Consider the following 20,527-nt stretch of genomic DNA (forward strand, 5'->3'; position numbering starts at 1 on the left):
AGAACTATTTAGAAGAGAGGGTTCACTGAGTCCCAATAAATAAATAAAATCCTTCTTTACTGAGAGCTATAAGACAATAGAATACTTTCACTGTGCTTGAAATCTCATCATTTGGACCATGCAAAGTGAAGTGAGTAATTGTAAACTGACATGGAAAGCTGACCTGAATGGAAAGCAGAAATGGAAAGCAGAATTTTTTTTTAGTCACTTATTCTCAAAGTCGGAAAATTTAAGTTCCAAACTACAGATAAATGCAGCACCAAGCAACAATATATATTTAGTAAGGTGAATAAATCCCTTCTGCAGGTTGGACATACTAATACTAAAATGGGATGATATAATTTTAAAACAACCTAAAACAAGCAAAGTCACTTCTTAAATTAGTTCTTTAATTTTACTTGTAAATTTTCACCAACATGCTGTAAGTAAACTGCTTACAGGGTACTTTAGTCATTTGCCAGTTGCAGTCAAATGACTGAGATTCTTGTTAGGCTGTTTGCCTTGGATTTGAATCCAAATGACAGAATTATTTGGATGTAACACAATTAAGTCTGTCCAGTCATGATGGCTATTTAATGAGCTTCAGCAAGGCAGAGGGGAGTTAGCTCTACCTGTCTAAGCAGGGATTTAATATGCCATAAAGCTAACATAATAAATAATTTAAGTGCTGAAATATTACAAAGCTAAGACTTTCCCACTGACTCAGTAATATGGATTGTCACGCATGGAGACAGCCATTAGAAATCCAACAGATAACAAAGTGAAAAAGAGAAGATCACAATATTTGACTACTAAATAGTTAAAAACGTGCTGTCTCTCTTCATAGGAATGTGTTACGGTTTGAGATAGTTGTAACTTGCATTTGACAGACATTTATGTGGCTCTGCCTATAGGTCTGCTCTCCTGTGTCATGTTGCTAGAAGGCACAGTCCTGGGAAAGAATGAATGAATGAATGAAGACAGGGAGCATTGCATAGAGTTGTATGAGAAATCATACACCGCCCTGTATTAAACAGAAAACCCAAATGATTTCTATCAGACACTAAATTAACCCAGCGGGGATTTCTGACTGTTCCAGGCAGAAGACTGCTTTATTCATAAGAATAATTGGATATTGGAGAAATCATCATGTTTCATATCATGAGTTGTAAATGTCGGCTCGTACATAAAGGATTATCATGGGGTCTGTGTGTCTTTGCCAAGGCAATTACCCACTTGATTAAGTTCAGCAATGCCCTGAAACCTAGCTTTAGGACAGAGACGAGGTCCTAAACCAACAGAAGTTGGCCTCGCGGGTGTCGAGCAGGAGTGCAGTCAGCAGTATTGTTTCAGGCGCCTCCTGTGTCACTTATGACACTGACTGGCTAAAAAGGAATGGAAATGATGCTATCAGGAGAGATGCATGGAGGGGAGGGATGAAAGTACTGTCCACCTTTAAGAAGGAAATGTGAAAATTAGCCTTGAGTTATGGTCCTCTAGGAATTAAAGAGGGTGTGTTTTTTACATCTGCTGAATTTTTCAAGTCCTCTTTTCTTTCTGGTGACATAAAAACATATGATTCAAAGGCAAAACACTTTTTTTTTCCACCACCAAAAAAAGTTCACAAGTTATGAGGTAACTGCATTAGCACGCTGAGAAAAAAAGAAAAAAAAAAAAGTATGCAAGAAATCCTGATTGGCGTTTCTCTGTTTAAAAGGAATTATTTTCCAATACCTGAGCATGCCCAGAGGAGCTAGTCTCTGAGCAGCTGTGAAACAGAACCTTTTTACTTCAGGGTTAGTGCAGGGAGCTCATTAGCACAGCCTCAACCCTCAGCTAAACAGCCTTGTTTGCATATTGAAGCAATAGAATGTGAAGGTGTTAAAAAGGAAGAATTGCAGCCGCTACTCCTGACTGACATGTCTATCTGGGCTCTTGTGTTTACAAGAGAATAACGAAGCTGCCCCAAAGCCCCTACTGGGCCTGATTATTATGCAGAGGCTTCTTAGATTATGTATAATTGATATCCATTTTCCCTCCAGCTAACCAATGGCAGCTCTCAGGAGTAATGCTCACTCTTCTGCATCTTTCCAACCAAGCAAACACTGGAAAATGCTATCTTTTATGAGGCTTAATAATTTTTAAAGACCAAAAATTGACATTTACATTTTTCAGAAGCACAGTCTCTACCATTGGTATGGTTTTCCTGCTAATAACAATCACTACAGTGGAAATTTAAAGATGATGTTGATCTGGGGGTTGATCTGTGCATCATTTCTATATATTTATATACATTCTACAGGCTGTGTGTGTATATAATGTGCATCTGTGTCCCATTTTTTCCATATATTAAAAATAGGATAACAAAAGCAAGGTCAAGTTCTGAAAGCTCATTTTCTACCATTTCTGTAAAAGATTCGCAAGGTGGATTATGCAGGCAAGGACATTCCTTCAATTAATTTTACTGGTTCCCTTTCTGTACTTACAATAGTTATCTTCATTCTTACCAGTTAGGCCAAATGTTCAATTCCTAAACCTGACACAGGCATGAAATTGAATAGTACAGTGCTCTTCTTTTATTACTCAAACAGACCTCTGCTCATCTAAGAGAAAATCCCATTTAAGTTTTTTCTCAAAAATGAGTCACTACATTTTGCCTTAAAATTACAAAGCAGTGACAAGACAGGGTTTTTTATTTTGTTGGTCAGTTTCGGGGGCCTCTAATCTAGAGCTGTTGAAAGAATATTTGACAGGTGTAGGATAATTTTTGAAATTTGTCAGTAAAGAACTGATCTGGAAAATGAAATGCTAAGAGCTGGTGTTAAAGAGGCAAACTCTGTATAACCCTCTCAATATACTGTACTTCAGCTCTGACCTTCAGCCTTCTTGCTGTTTTGGTCCTGCATATCTATACAGCACAGTCAATTGCATAGAGATTTTTTTTTCCATAAAAAAAGGTTGCCAGAATGAGGATGTGTCCAGTCCAATCATTTGCATGTCACCTCTCTCTCTCAAGGTGAAGATGTAGTTCACTAATCCTTTCTGCTACCTAACCTTGGCAGAATTTTAATTTTAATCTGCTCTCAGAGGAAATGGGCAAGAAAATGCAAGGAATATTAATACATGGGCTTAGCTGGGTTGAATGTGAAAAGGTGATAGTTCTTTCAGCTGTTCAGATATAAACCTATACAAAATCATGGCCATTCTGAGTGCACTAAGCCCACTTTCTTTGCAAACAGCAAGTCAAGCTGGCTAAAGGGCAGACTCTAAACTAATTGAACCACTTATAGTATCTGAACCACTACCAAAAATCGACATCTTGTTTGTGTCCCCTGAAGATCTTGAGCAAAACTAGGTAACATACTCTTCAGAAAACACAGAATTGTCACAAGAAAATGAGAAGCTTGCAAGCACCCTTACCTCTAATGGAGCATTATAGACAGACTGTCACAAAAAAAATCTCCCTGCAGAAAATGCAAGTCCCAACAGACAGTCATTCATATAACAATCTTTTGACCTGTATTTAACAAAGGTTACACACTAGTAGTAAAGAAGATTGAAGTGAAATAGTCATTTTTGAGTTACTCCTTTGGTCAGTGAATCATAGACCTGCAGTATGTACTCTCATGCAAGGATTTTAGGCTATGTAATTACATTCTAAGCAGTTTTAATCTTGCACCAACTATGTAGCTGACTTAGGAGATACCATAGGTCTTTCTGCTTTACAATGTAAGCTTTTGCTTTCTGCATAAGCCTTTACAAAGTGGTCACTGCTGTTCTGCAGGGAGCTAACTGGTCACATAGCTCTGTCTCTCCAGCTCCTTTCAGGTGCTAACATTCATTAAAAGAAGCTTTAATTAAATATTAATTTATTACTTATTTATTACTCACTGCTTTTCCATGCCAAGAACTGCTGAGCTTGCCATATGGATGCTATTTGATCTCTGAGAGGAAAGGAGTCTCGGTGTCCATGAATGGAAGGGAACAGGATCTGTATTAAGATGCAACCCACATTGTGGAAGAGCTAGGAAACAGCCAGTATTTACTCTAAAGCTTAGGAGTGTCTCTGTTATCAAGCATATTTGAAATCTTCACGCCTTCACTGTGCTATTTTGAGATGTTACTTGAAAGAATTTGTGGCATTTCTCAACCACCTTCTCTTGGAAAAAAGAGGTAGCAGCAAAAGCATTACACCTTCACTTTCCCTCCTCACGTTCACTCTTACATGTGCTGAAACACAAGTTGTCTGAACTCCACCAGCGTCCGAAAAGAAAGATACTTTCAATTTTCCTTAGAAACATAAAACCATTCCAGAGCTTTGGGATTGGGGTTATCTCATGTAAGTCTTCACCACAGAGAAGTTGCACACCTGGTTTGATTTGTCAAACAACTGCAAGCTACCACCATGTGCACAGAAAACATCATCTGCAGAGTAAAAAGAGCCTACATGATTGAGATTGCACCCTAAAAGCTGACGTTAGTAGATGAAGCCAACTTTAATTATAGAAATCTGGACTTCCTTATAAGATGTCTAACAGACATTACTCTTTTCCATTGCTCTTTTTTTCTATAAGCATTAAAAAAAAGACATAAAGCTACCTCTGCCCAGTCTCCTTCTAGAGATCAGTCTGTGATTGTCTCAGAACAGAAACTGTTTCTTACAATAAATTTCCTGAGGAATGATATATTGAATACTGAGAGTTTGTCTTTTATAATGTAAAAAAAAAAAGAAAGTTGTAATAACTACCTGACAGAGATAATACATGTGTATGCAAGGTAATACATAGACTGGAGTCTGGTTTGATAGGTGACCCATCAAATATTAATTAAGAAACCATCAGAAAGGTTTTGTTGAGGAAAAGATTTAAATATTCAGTTATATATGCAAATATCTTCAGTATAAAATACTGATTGAGAACATCACAAGAGTTTTTTTTTTTTAATTTCCATTTGTTTCAAATATACACCAGATTTTTCTCACCCCACCTTGGTGTTTCTATTTCCAGATCCAGCTGAAATTAAGATATGCAGACTCACATGAAAATCTGTATTTTAAATGATCTCTGCAACACGTTTCTATATTTATTCTGTGTTTATCATTTTCCTTGGTAGTAACAGAGGTCTTTTGAGTCACAGTTTCTGTGCCACACTGATGGCACATGGCACACAAATGAAGCTACAGCATGAAAAAGACTGCAGGACATGATTATAGCAAAGCATAATTGAAAGCCTAGGAACCTGTGGTCCAGCATAAATTGTAGTCTGCCACTCAGCATGCTTTGCATCTATTACTATTCGGTAGAAGCACCATACACACACACACACACACAAAAAAAAAAAAAAAAAAAAAAAAAAACCTGAAGTTTACTCCTAAAACTAGAGATTCTCACTGGAAAAAGGCAAAACAGTAAAACAGGAGACAGAATAACTGGTGAAATTAATATTTAATGACTGCTTCGAGAGGTTGGCACAGGGAGGGAGGAGAAGAAAGTCTGCCCTTCAAAGACTGCTCTTGTGTAAAGTCAGTAAAATTTGTTTTACAGCTCAATTGAAATACTATATAAATTCCTTCTTTATTTAATAGATTTAATAGATTTTCCTTGCTTTAATTTGTTGCTGCTACCAGACTGACATTGTGATATACTTGATAGTTCCTGTATCCCGAAGAAACAAAGAAACAAACTGTATATTGACATAACACAGAAATACTAGTATTCTCTTTATTAGCCAAAATTCTGCTTGTTTCACAGTTTCCAATCTTCAAAAGAGGAGCTCACCACAATCAGTTTGCACAAGTCAGACAATGTCCAGGAATTGCCAAAGTTTTTCATTTTCTCTCTACTTCACTGGACTACACGAATCTGCATAATCACTGATCTCAGTGCTTTCAGTTATAATCTTGTGAAAACAAATGCCTCAGAATTTTAAAAGTTAATGTAAGAAAATCTTAAAGATAATAACCGGGAGAAAAAAGCAATGATCTTTGGGTAGACAATAAAAGCACCATTATACAAGAGCATTACCTCTCCCAGCTCAACATACTAAAATTTCAGAGGGTAAGAAAACATGTCAATAAAGACTCAGGTCTGCAAATTTTCTGGGCATTATAAAGAGATGTCTTATATCTGTTATCTGTATATCTGAGTAGTCTGTTACTTTTAAAAAGTTTGGGATATCTTTGAGGTCTACCATTGTATTTCTGTTAATTTTATGCCAGAATAGCTATATGTATACAGCCTGCATAAAGACAAAATAAAACTTCCACAGTGGAGTCAGTTCAGCCAGGCTGTTTTGTTCCTCAGAAGCTCTTTTTCAGGCAGCACCTCATTGCTCCAACATATTAATCACCAAAGTCTTGGTCTCATAATGAAGTGCTATGGATTTATAAAAGCTCTAAAGGCATTACATCTATTACCTGGAAGAAAAATGAGGTGAGTGCTCAGCACAGGAAAATTAGCACAGCAGTGCTGTCAAAAGCTAGGCTTCCTCTGGCAAAGTTATTAGTAAAGTTTAGGAAATTTCTCAAACTCTAGTGGTTTTCTAAAAATCAAGGTGTTCATCTGCGCTGAGATCTCCTCCTCTCAAGTTCCACAGCCTTTTGGAAAGGGAGAGCCAGCACTACTCAGCACTGCATTGCCGATCTGAGCTGTTGCTTAGGAATATGATTTCCTTCATGACAGAGCACTGGAACAGGCTGCCCAGAGGGGTGGTGCAGTCTCCTTCTTGGGAAATCTTCAAAATGCAGATGCGACCCTGCGCCACGTGCTCCAGGCCTCCCTGCTTGAGCAGGGGGATTGGACTAGATGATCTCTAGAGGCCCTTCCAACCTCAACCATTCTGTGATTTCAGATACCTGTAAATGCCATACAAAACAGTATGGCATATAACTGTTCGTCACATCTAGTTTTTGCCATCTAAAAACACAGAGTCTGAACTTAAGGCAGCCCAAAAACAGCACACATCATCCAAACCTACATGTCTAGAACAACTGCAATCACGTTGAGATGGTTTATACTAGGTGTCTAAGTTTAGAGTGGCTGAAATTAGAAAAGATGAACATTCTCTGAAGTAACTGGGGCCAGAACAAGGCAGTAAAGAATTTAAACCCATGTGGGAGCATCAGAACCACCTTATGTGAACCAATTTTTCTTGTAGGCTTTGAAGAAGATATAATTCTACCTATAATTTATGCAGAATTAAGTTATCTGATCAATAACTGAGAAACGATAGTTGTAGCAGGTGCATAAGTCCAGTGTTGCACATTCACTAACTAATTCATCGGGGAGACTTTGTATCTCCAATGTGCTGACTCCTACCCTTGCAACAGATAAGCTACTATAGGACAGTTAGAACTGGCTATCTCTTACCTCTGAGCACAGCACGAAAGCAAATATGTAGCTGTGCAGAGAAGCAGCAGATATTCAATGACAATTGAACCCATTACCCAAGCGTCGGAACATTTCTTTATCAGAACCACCTTTGCATATCTTACCTTCTCCCAGCCACCACCACGCTGTCCTCAGTTTCTCTCATTTTGGTGGTTAGGATTTATTCATGCAAATTAAAACAGAAAACTATAAATTTTCATTTCCGAAGAGGTTGAGCTGGACTTTCATTAAGGCTTTTGGTGGCTGCCATTGAGAGAAGTAGCCATAAAAATTAAACTGTGACAACCACTTCAAATGAAACAGCACAGCTGCACATTTTTTACATTGACTGTTAGAAAGTTTTGCCCATTTTTAAAAGGCAAGTTTCACTAGAAGATGGATTAAAAAAAAAAAAAAAAAAAAAAAAAAGCTTAGATTATGTTCCAGAAACAAAGAGTCAGCGCAGAGTCAAGGACCTACTGAAACTCCATGAAAACTAACAAGAAGCCCCTTCTCCCCTGCCACCAAAAAAAATAGCACAGATAGTCAGGTGCCCCTGAACTGAAGTAACAAAACACCTTTATACAGGGAACTGGCAATCCTTTTAATCATCAGTCATCAGTTCATTCATAGTTGCCATAGCAGAAAGCAACTGAAATATTTCAAAGAGTGTCATTTCAGAATTGCTGCCAGAAGTTGGAGGCAAAGTCTTTGCGTTATTGGAATAAAAAAAAAATCTGGCATGGATGTAATGTAAACTGATGTAATGTGAACTAACAGTAGCAAGGCAAATGAGCTGATGTTCAAATTTTTCTTGATGCTATTGCATCCTGCTTTGATATTATAGTTCCTAAATTTGAATCATGAGGACCAAAAAAATGGTCCCCTGATTCTAAGTCTGTTTTTATGGCTTCTAGCAACATGAGGGTTTGACCTATGCTTAGAGTTCCTCAGTATAACGACACACACAAAAAAAAAATTAAACAATCACTCGTTAAGGAATTAATCTTTTTCATATATCTCTTTTTTGGAATAGGTCTTTCTGTACATCAACTACTCCTAGTGGTAGCTAGGAGCTATATTAAAAATACAAAATCTAAGAGGAAGATTAAATATATTTGTGATCATCTTATACAATAAAAGGAATAATTTAAAACCATTCCAATAGGATCTTCCATCTGGAAAATCTGTACTTGAAAACCTGGAAGATAGAGGGTTTTGACATTTATAAACAAAAGCAGGTGTAGGATTTGTGGTGCCAAAGTTAGGATGGTCTACAGCTACAGAAAGGCAAGGCATGCAGGGGAAAGTGATATTCTTTTATTAGACCTTTTTTTTTTTAGTTGAAAAAAAAAAAAACAGACGAGCTTTCAAACACAAAATTTTCTTAAAGGTTTTCAGGATAAGGGATTATTTGTTGGGATTATAATCACAGACCGTTATTGCCTTCTGTTCTTGGCTACTTCCACACAGCATAAATATTTATCCCATTGACCCTTCAGGCTGCCTGAGAATGGATGTCTTTTTGTCATGTAAAAGCCTCTTTTATAGAATAAACTTCATCTCTAATAGCAGAGGTCTTTTTAATCATCTCTATTACAGTAGGTCTTTTCGGTCTCATTTGCATTCATTAATGTTGTATAATGAAACCCAACACAGATCTGTGCACACTAAAACCACAGTCGGAAATATTCTTGCACTAAAAAGTTTGTCTGCTAAGTAAAGAAAACAGAGAATGAAAAGAAGGGCATGTTACAGATGGGGAACTGAGACAGACAAGTTCTCTCAAAAATATTTTCCAGAGGTATACAATCAATTAGCTAAAGGTCTGATCTATTCCCATCCCTATTTCCTATTGGGTCTCTCAAACCTTCCTTTCTTTTATTATTTCCCTCTTTCATATGATAGCACATAAAAACTATCTGCCCATATACATGAGCACAATAACTATCACAACTACGATGCTATGCTACTGTATCCTACAAAGGATGAATAAAAATGCAGACTATGGAGTATATCAACTTCATATTGTGCTTTTGAATGTCACAGATCTCCACCCATAACAAAACTGCATCATTGTTTCCATAGTAACAAGATAACACGAGCCACTTTGGTGCCCATTACTGTCTCTAAAAAAGTCCAAGCTTAAGATGAGAACACCATTTTGGACTGTGGAAATGAATTGGGATTTCTCCTTTTTATACAAAATATGTCCCCAAATGAGGCATCAACTTGAAGAATGCAGTTATTTAATTGGGATAGCCAAGACAGTCACAGACAGTTAAAGAGAGAGAAGAAAACAGGTTTTCAGGTGTAAAATAAGCTGCAAATGCTTTTCCTTTTAGATAACAGGAGCTACAAGGCAGAGATTCCTATATGAAAAATATTTATATTAAATGGACAAGAAGGAATTAAGGGGTAGTGGCTGCTTTAAAGACCAGCAAGAGATTGCAGAGATTTTTTTTTAATGAAATACACCTGATGATTTAGGGGAAAAGTTTGTTATGAGTAGACGCATAATGATCAAGGTAGAAACGCGCAGCAGTCAGTAGCCAAAATGTGGGAGATGGCAGATGTGGGAAGTCCCAGTGCCCACCAAGAGGTTAGCAAGTTACACTGGCATTGGAAAACAGCCAGAGAAACAACAAACAAAGAGATGGTAGAGAAGGAAGGGAGTAGTGCAATAGAGAGAGACAAGAAAAAAATCACATACAAGGTGAGGGAAGTCCCACTTAGTCCTGCTCTAGGAGTCATTCCCACCTCCCCAGAAATTTCACCTGAGGGAGAACAATCCCACACAATTCACTTCCCAGTGCAGTGCTACAAAACACACCTTATGAGCTCACTTTTTTGTTTTTATTACTTCTAGGATGTTTTTAGGACATGAATTGATTCATAGAATAGTTTGAAAAGCAAAATGTATATAATGAGCTATAAAACACAGGGAATTTTGCGACTGGCTCCCTACATAGCAGGAATGCAATTGAAATACTGTAACATGATGCATTCTTGTAATTCAGTTATTACTTTCTTCATATATTTTGTCTGTTTATATATTTTGTCTACCTTTTGAAGTCTAAAAGTTAAATTAATTCAAAGGGCCTGTGCAGTTAGAAGAGCCTCCCCCTGACTCCTAGAGACATGCAAGGCTGGGCTTGTAGTCTCCTACCATGTACATTCCTTTTAGTGGTTAAGACTTCAAGAAGATAATGTCATTTCTTCATTTGATCCACAGCCCAAGTGGCTGCTCCGGGTTCCAGGACGTACAATGGCCAGGCAGAACTACCTCTCTCAAAAAAAAGAATCAAGACAATCACTTTCCACTGCAGTCTTACCTGCTTGCTCTTCATTTATGCTGAATGTCACTAAATCCAGCCAGAGGATCCACATGGCTGTTCTGAAGCAGCAGTGATCCTGCCCAGATGAGGTCAGCGGTGACAGGAGAACAACAAGGGCTGCTTTAATCAGGCAGCCCCTTGGCCACTGAGCAGAGATTAAATTGCTTCTGCTAAAACACTGGCCAGTCCCACCACAAGGAAAGCCTTTGGCTAAATGTTCTTTTCTTCTCTCAAAACTTTGCTTCGCATCATTTGCGAGAGGGATCTGGAGAAGCCTCTGTACAATTACGAGTGCCATGTGTGACAGTATAAGCGTGTAGCTCCATAGCCAGAGGACGATATCTTTCCTCAAAAAATATCCTGTTCTTCTACTTCTGTTCCATTCAGGCTGGTGGGAACTTCAAGGGTCTCTAATGAGACAAGCATGTGTGAAAGAAACACACCTAGCCTGTGAATTGAGTTTTTGGAGTAATATTTCTCAGGGGCTAGGCATACTCCTGAGGTTAAAAGCCACTCACTCACTGCAAGGAGATAACGGAAATGATGATGATTATAAACATATATCTGAACACAATGGAGATTTGCCCCGAGTCACTCAGTGAACCTGCTTCTCACTCTCAGTGAATCTGTCCTCCCACCCTTCCTGGGAGAGCTTTTCCCTTTTCTCCCTCGCCAGCAAATTGGAACAAACAAATCAAGCAGCTTTATCAGGGTCACTGATACAGAACAAAATAAACTCTTCTTTTATTGGGATTCATAATTAAAACTTCCCATTACATAGGAACTCTGGATGCAAAGTTTGCACTATTTCTGCCATGCAGGGATATGAGATGGATACTAGCACATTCTGAATAATTGGTAGGAGAGACAAGCATTTTTTTCTGTTAAATTCATTTAACATATTTCAAATGTTTATTTTAGACTGAGATGAGTAAAATCTTACTTGGGAGTGGGGATTTTTGGATGGCTTCTTTTTTTAGAACTATGTGAACTTTAAAATGCCATCAGTAAGTGAAGCACACTCTAAGGAACACATTAATAAAAAAGATGTTTTAAGACCTATAGTGTAAACCTCACCCCTAATAAAAAGCAAACCACTCAAATGCTTCTTGCTTTTCTTCAGTACTGTCATCTTTTCTTCCTATCAGAACAAGCTAAAAATTTTTAACCAGAAGTGCAAACTAAAAATTACCCATCCAGGTCTTTCTCTTTGCACTTCCTGCAAGTTCTGGAATTGGACAGCTGGGTATTTTCACCAGCTAAGGTGCTGAAATATCATGTAAATAAGCATTTATAGAATATCAGGAAAATGTAATCATTTCTCACTAAGATCATGCTGGTCCTCAGGCTACCAAAAATCTGTATACATATTTTTCTGCAGGCCTATTGGAAATTATTATTATTATATAAATATGTTTATTGAATAAGAAAGAGTAGAGGGAACATTTCTAGTGAGTTCTACCAACTTAGTGGTAGATTCCCTCCCAAGTGACAGGTAAGGACCAAAAATGACTGTCCAGGAGAAGCGTCCAATCCTTCTCTGATTCAGTGCATCCTGGAGGTTTCTGTAGGTGGAACAGCTTCAAAAGATGGCATAGAAAGTATCTTCTCTTTGGAGTAGAGTGCTAATAGGGCACTGACTTCAAAGGTAAGAAACATGGACTTAAATCCACAGAACTAAGGATTTAAACCGTGGTCTTCCAAATACTGGTTTGGAGCTCTATACAGAGAGGAAGGAGTGATCATACTTTCCAGGTTTGTTGAAAAAAAAAGGGGGGGGGGGGAAGGGAAGGGAAGGGAAGGGAAGGAAGCCAAAACTAAAGGTTGGTTTGGTTTTTTTTTTTTTCCATTTTACAGTCCATGATCAGACTCTCATAATAGGGACTCTATAAGATGTCTTAACCTCAAAGGCTGATACTCAGAAATCATTAATCACTTCTCAACTTTAAAGTCTAATTTTTGTATTTGAAAGAATAAAAATGGACAATGGTACACTAATGCAGTGGCACTCTTTCAAAAGCAAGTCTTCCTTTTCTGCTTTTTCCAGGCATATGGCATCTTCAGAATTGACAGTCCTACCACAGTATAGTGGCAACAAAATTCAATCTGACAAATTGCAAAGCTATCAACAGTGAAAGATAGGATATTTTTTTTGCCTTTTTCCTTTGCTTTGTTGGTAAATTTTTCCTCACTGGAAATGAACTTGGGCTTGAATACAGAAGAAATGAAGCTTTGATCTTAAATAAGGTGAAAATCAGTACATATAGAGTACAAATATCTTGCTAGGTCAGGGGAAGTGATGTCACACTAATAATGAGCAACACTGATACTTCTGAAAAAAAAACTTCAAAAACTGCCTCCTAGATATTAAATCAAGGGGCACATTTGCACATTAACTGCCTTCAAGCAATCTATTATATTAAACTACTTTATGTGCAAAACTTCCAGATCATTTGCAGGGTAAGTGCTTAGGAAAATAGGGGCTTTCCAAGAGCCTGAAAAGATCGTCTGCCTGATTGTCTGTCCACAGGTTTCCTTTTAAATCTATTTTAAGTATATGATCCCATCCCAGCTATTTAACTCGGGAACCTGTCAATTACATGCTGCCTAATTGAACTCTCGGATACTGTAGGATTGCAAGTCACAAAGCATATGAATAAAAATGTGAAGAAAGGGTTTTCTGCTGTGATTTCGTTCTTCAAATCCACTTTGAAAAGGTCAGATTTCAGATTGCACATCCCATTGAGACTTAGGGACTAAACTGGGACAATCATTAAAAATATATATTTTTTTCTTCTTCTTCTGTCAAAACGCAGGAGGAGGTCTTTAATACCAGCTACTTGCTGAGGCTGATAGCAAGGGCTGAGGGTGGGGAGAGGACAATGAAAACTGAAAAAAAGGAAACATATGAGTCAGTTTTTGTACCTCTGAGCTAGTAAATGGATGGATGAATGACTGTGTGACATCTCCTTCAGAAACACTTTGCAGTCCTGCTCACTCTTGTTCATTTTTTTTCTTCAGAGAAAAAGTATGGGATACAAAACAGAGTTGGGGGTTAAATAAGGAGAAAATACCCCTGGAAGATATTTTAACAAAGGCTAGAAATAAATTGTGTATTTCATAAAGGTTTGACTAAAGTCCAGACCAAAGACCCCTAATGCTAATTGAATACTTCCTTGATCTCAACAGAACCTAAAACACATGTTTTACTGAAATGAGAATGGCAGTAAATACCTCAATACATAATTAAATAAATGTAAGCCTTGCATTAATGAACATGCAAAAGGCTTTATGTTGTCTCCATGTGTATGGATTGATGCATAAACCTGAACATCGTCAGCTGGTGTAAATCCTTAGGACTCCAACTCTAGTGGAGCAATGACAGTTTATGTCATCAGGAAGAATTGAAGCAAAAAGCAGGACTAGGGACTTTACACAGCCTATGGCTGAGCACTGTGACAAATGACTGAGCGAGCTCTTAATTTTAAGATGATGAGCAGCTATTTTAAGGAAGAGAAAGCCTCTAACAACATATGCTCCTGTAGCAGGTGACTTGCAATTATGATCATCTCCAAACGCTGTGAGAACTATGTCTGGCACTCTCTTTGATATTTGAGGGGTAATTGAGTGTTAATTCTATTGACCTTATTTGCAGAACCTCTTCCATCCTGGGAGCATTACTGACTGTCAGGCAGCACACTTGACATAGCTGTCTACTGAATGTTTTTCTTTTTAGTGATTTTTTCTTTTACCTGAGGCATTTCAGTCATGTAACTTCAGGAATCAATTTTGGCCCAAAGCAGCACAGGCCTCCATTGCAGGGAAACAAGTATTTACATGCAAGCTTGCTACTAAAGCAGCAAGGGAGAAAAGTGAGTCCACAAAAGCTTAAGATATAGGTATCTGAGTTGAATCATCACACAGTCGGTTGAATTACTGGCCATGTAATTAGTCTTTTTGGAGGTCTGTTAAATTGTTAATCCCTTTGCTGGATGTAATTACTTTATTGAATCTAAATTAATTCAATGTTTTAAGAAACAATTGTGCAATTGTAATGGCTACATACAATTTTTTAAAAAATGAAACTACTTTGACACCTAATTTAGATTAGACTACTGAAACAATTAGTCTTCTGGAATAGTATTTTATGCAAAATTTTCTGTGGAGGGGTCAGTTTGAAGCTAGGGAAAGGTTAATGTTATATTTATGCAGGGCATGAAAAGCAGTTTGTATTTAAAAATTCACTAAACTGGGAGTATTCACTGCATATGAAGACTGAATTACTGACAAATCAAAGCTGGATCCACGCCAAGTAAGAGAGCCGGAGGTTAGACATCTGTAAAGTGCTGGATGGGATGGAATACAAACCTGAAACACTTCTGTTTGTTATATAGCTAGAGCATTTCCTACGCATTCACCTAGATCTGGCTTTTCAAACTAAAATCCCTGTGTCTAAAGATGGACATATAAATAGTTGCAGTGCACAGAAACAGCATCAGATCCCAGAGAATTAACTCAACCCGAACAGATGCCACTGAAATACTCAAGAGTAATCAAGTTTTATTTGACCTAGTCTGGGAGGAAAATATATATATATATTTATATATTTATATATAAACCAGGTGTTTGGGACTTCCAACACTACCAGGAATTACCTCATTATCCTAGAGCACTAGCCTCATCAGATAAAGGTAAGGATAGGGGGAAGGACGTGGAAACACAAGAAGGAGAACAGATAAAAGGGAAATAGGGAGAAGAAAAAACATGTTGAGTCTTAATTGAGCTTGGAGAGGAAGCAAGAGGAGGAAAACATAGTCAGCTGGGTTATGATTTATTCCCTCTAGTGATCTGTATTTGCAGTGGATTGAAATATGCTCTTGTTCCTAATGTATATTTTATACCCTGTTTATCAAGTGTGAAGTCAAGGATGAATAAGTTTAAGCTATGGGCAAAGTGTGGCACCCCTTCAAAACCAATCTCACCAGGCATTACTTGTTAACATGATTACTGGACTTTTTTTTTTTTTTTTTTTTTTTTTGAGTTGTGTGTATGCCGATTCTGCTTGGAGCCCAAAGAATATGCTGTCCTCAGTGCACTACGTTGAACAGAATGCATATTACACTTCATAAAGTTTCTTATATGCATAAGGTGTAACCTTGGCCCCAGTGCTCATCAGTGAGCAGAAGAGAATCTGAGATGAATTTTGATAGAAATGCCAGTGAAAGTACAAGCCTCTTTCAATTGCCTCATCCCCCCATAAAAATAAAGAGAGGTGACCAGACTGGAAGAGTAGCAGGAAGGCACTAACACAATGAACAGAAATCATATGTAGCAAGTCTCCAAGAATTCAAAAACAGTGGTAATATTGGACATTTCTATTTGGCTTCATATTTGCAGTTTGTATTGAATATTTTACTGCCTTTAAGAGCATACCTAAAGTTTCCATGTTTATACACATATTTAAAATTCCATATTCATATGAACAGATATGTAGGGTCATATCTTTTACAGACTAATTCTTGGACTCTCAAGGCTCCACCGGTATACATACATGAAATATTCTAAATATCTCACAATTAGTCCTGATAGAAATTAAAGGAGTTTTGAAACTAACCCAATGAACTTAAGTGTCCAGTTACTCTTGGGAAAGCAAGTGTGTAAGAAAATAACATCTTTGAAATATGTCTCTGTATCTCTTACACACAGCTGAAAAACTGCCACTTCAGCAATGTAGCATGACAGCTGCTCAAAAGCATACCGTGGAACTAAATGCTGTTCTCTTGATTTGGCTCTGATATCCTTAGTAGCCCTATACTCATGAGAGTTTTTAGCCAAACATGTTTTAATTAGTGCAGAGAGGAGAGTTTTATGATACAGAGTTCTCAAACAATCGACTGCTGTATCATGTTTTTTTCCATGTTCACCAATAACTTATTCAGGCCAGTTTTTAGTCCTTTTCCTTTTAGACAGAGAAAAACCCTAAATCAATAAGTTACCTATAAGCAATTTCAGACAGTAAGCAAAATGCATCTCTAGTATTTTAGCATTACTCTACAGGGAACCAAAGGTACGTATTAAGACAGCAATCATCAGGATCATCTTTTTCCTCTTTCAGAAGGTCAATTCTCACCTCTCCGATTTTTGTTTTAACTGAAAGCACTTCTTGAAATCTATAGCCTTTGCTTCATTTGAGGAACTCTTTTGTACCCTTATACAAGCACCTGTGCCACATTAGTTATCTCAGAGGGAAAGAAAAGGAGGAAGTGCTGTGGTACAACAGTTTAGCCTGACTGTTAGTATTTGGCCTCAAAGACTCAGTACTCAGTAAAGAACCATTAAAAACCTCATGATTTTAAAAAAAGGCCAGTGTAAAAAGATAGCACAAACATATAGGGGTATAGATATAGGGGTATAGGTTTATTTTCCAGCTAAATCATTTGACCTAATAATGACCATTGCCTTTTCCCACAATATATTCTTGCTTATATTCTTAGACTATCAAGGGTACAGTACTACCACTAACTTGAAAGCTTTGAATGATTTTTTCACTCCTGCCTCTGCTCAAAATATCAGTTTTGATGTCAGAGCCAATCCCATTAAAATTATAGATATAGGGGTGAAAATCACCCTGGAGAAAGGACAGTATAAAGCTAGAATCTACGCAGATAATATAGCAGTGTTTGTATTGACTAAGTTTAAAGCAATTTAGCACTGAGAATATCACCAATTATTTTTAACAACTTGAGGAATACAGACTCCAAAAGACTAGCAGAAAAAAATACGTTTACTTACATATCAAATGTCAAAAAGGGAGGGACCCTAACTTCAATCATCAAAAAAAATGCAATAAAAATTGAAAAGATACATTTGTAAGAATCTTGAATATAATAAAGACATAAATAAGAGCCAAAAAGCTTTTTTTTTTCATAAACAAATCTTATCAGGACAAACTTATTTCTGTCTGTGGCAGATGAGCTTTAAGTACAGAGAAAGATCGATTTTGCCATGTATTTGGATTTGGTCTTATGACATCATCTCACAGGACTTTCCCATAAAGTAGCTGATTTGAGGTGGGTATATAGTTGCTTGGGAAATCCCATTTGAAGAATAATTATCAATAAAAAAGATGAATCCAGCATGGTTGTAGAGAATCTGTCTGCAAGACATGGAATTTACTGTAGTCATTAACAAACTGGAAGACAGACTAAGACGGCTTTTTTTGTTTGAAAATGAAATGAAACTAGAAAGACTTCAAAGCCTTCAGAACATAAGATGTACATTTGGAATAATCTTCATGAACTGGAGAAATCAACAAATAGAATTAAATTCATATGTATGTGAGCAAGACAAATTACCCACAAGCACAAGCTGGAGAACAACTGGCAAGATAAGCATTGCAGAGGAAAGAATCTAGCAGTTAAAAGGAATCACAGCCAAGCAACGAAGTCATACCATTGCATAAGCAGCAATCATGCTGGATCAGAGAAAATTAGAACATTATATACTGAACACACAAAACATTCTTTCTGCTTTACTCAGAAATGGTAATCCTTCACCTAGGAGTCCTGTGACAAGTGCAAGTTATCACACGACAAGGAATACATCGAACAGTTGGAGAACTGAAATAAGAGTGGCCTTCCAAATAAAGGTGAACTAACAGCAGACCTTGAAAGAACTTGCTTTATCTAGAATGAAGAAGACTAGGAAGAGATTTGATAAGTTTTCAAATTTTTAGAAAAATCCTTTGTGAAAGAATATAATAAATTATTTTTCCCAAACTCTAGAAAAGATAAAAGTTTGCAATAAGGGAGAAATAGGTTAGAGGTGAGAGAAATCTTCCTCTGTGTAAGGGCAACTAAGCAATGAGTAACAGACCTACTTGTCGAAAACTTCTAGGAGGAGTTCACCAAAGATCAGTAAGGATTGATTTGCTATATTGATCCTGCTTGGGACAAAGTTTTGAATTAGTGGGTCTCATATTTTGCACCAGAAGTATTATTGACAACCCATATGTAACTTTCTACACCTTAACCTATTGCACAGACAATGATGCTTTAAGTATATGTCTATTAAGGCTATTATATATAAATCAAATATTAAAATTGAAAGTAAAATGATTGTTAGAAACAAGGATTCAAAACTTCTTCAACTAAGCAGCATGCCTAATGAACACAGAAGTGAAATAAAAACTGTAAGTATATACGTTCTTCACAGATTTTCCCAGTAGATCTCCATTTTCTGTCCAAAATATATGTTGCTCCAGAGAGATGAAAGTTTAATTATTAACTACACCCATGAAATGTGAATGCATCATGAGTAGTTCATATTACATTGGCTTCTGAGGTTACTGTATACTTTAGAGTTTTCTATTTCTTCACATGAGAGAAAAAAAAAAATCCTGTGCCTTGCCTAGCTTGCCCTTGACCTACATCACACAGTTGTGTACCACGGTTGTGAGCAAATCTTGCTATATGTATCAGCATTCCATATGCAAGTAATTGGGCAAAATATAACTTGTTAAAAGTAGATTTTCTTTCCCTGGTGCTGTGCATTCATAAAATTCACACAGGAGTCATTCATGAAACTTCACTCATATTGTGGACTTATACCAGAAAAATAGAGTTTATAAGATTACATTGCCAGCATGAATTCTTGTACTTGCCTTAGAACAAAACTATGTACGTACATCTCTCACAAAAGTAAGCTATTACAGACACATCATTTCTCTTCATAGAAAACAATACTTTAGAAAGTTTCTTTACTTCTCTCACAGAATTTCTCCAAAATCAGTATCATGAAAAACAGAATCAGAGAGAGGTTTTAAAGTTATTTTAAAAACAAACACATGCACTTTCTGACAGGAAAGAGAAAGCTTGTGGCAAGCAGTACAAAACCACAATCTGCTGCTGCTCAGGTCATTGTTCCCTGTTCCCAGCTGCTGGACCACATGCCAACGCAGCTAAGACAACAGGCTCCAGGAATAATTGTGCTGGCAGCTTTTGAGCTGTATCTGCGTCTGTTGTGCTGCTGTTAGACTGGCCACGTGCTGCCTTGTCTTCCTTGCTTTCCTGAATACCTTTTCCTTTTCTTGCAGGGTTTCTACATATAGCTTGTCTGTATTTTATCCATTCATGAATATCATCCTAATGAAACATCCTGCAATATGCAAGGTGTATAGAGCAAATCTTCAAGAAACCCACTGGTAGATGGGTTTATGAAATGCCTGAAGATTGAGCTTGGAGACATACACAGGAACTTTCCTGCTGAAACGCACCCGACTTGACTTCACACCAACTTGTTCAGCTTTCAGTCTGACACCTCTGCATTACCTCTTTAACCGAGCACCCATTTCTTATTATAAATGCTGTTTTTTTCTTCTAGAGAGATCCTGGCTCAATCTACAAAGTTAAGACTTGGATTCAGATTTCATGTGGCCTGTTCATCCCAGAAAAGTTTGGTCTGCTATATTTTGCAGCAGAAAGCAAGTTATGGACAGTCAGAGGTACATTTGGCTTGAATTTCCTATTCCATTACTGAGTTAAAAATGGAATAGTAATTGTTTTTTCTTAGCCATGTCTACACTGCTCGATCAGAAAGCTCCTGAGCGTGTCCCAAATACTCTGTGTACCTCTACATGGAAGACACTCTCCACATATCCAGGCTGTAACTCCTAGGAGCACTCACAGACAAAAACCTTGACCGCAGGCTTTGTTGCATGCACCAAGTCTTTCTATTACTCACTCTCATCTTCTTTTTTCCATATTATGCATATGCTCCAGGCCCATCATGTCGGTCAACACACATCACCTCACCTGGTTTTCCAGGGTCTCATAATACATGACT

Source organism: Tinamus guttatus, unplaced genomic scaffold, assembly GCF_059628265.1.
Source record: "Tinamus guttatus ecotype Peru unplaced genomic scaffold, ASM5962826v1 Tinamus_guttatus_pri_ptg000530l, whole genome shotgun sequence".
NCBI classification, from domain to species: Eukaryota; Metazoa; Chordata; class Aves; order Tinamiformes; family Tinamidae; genus Tinamus; species Tinamus guttatus.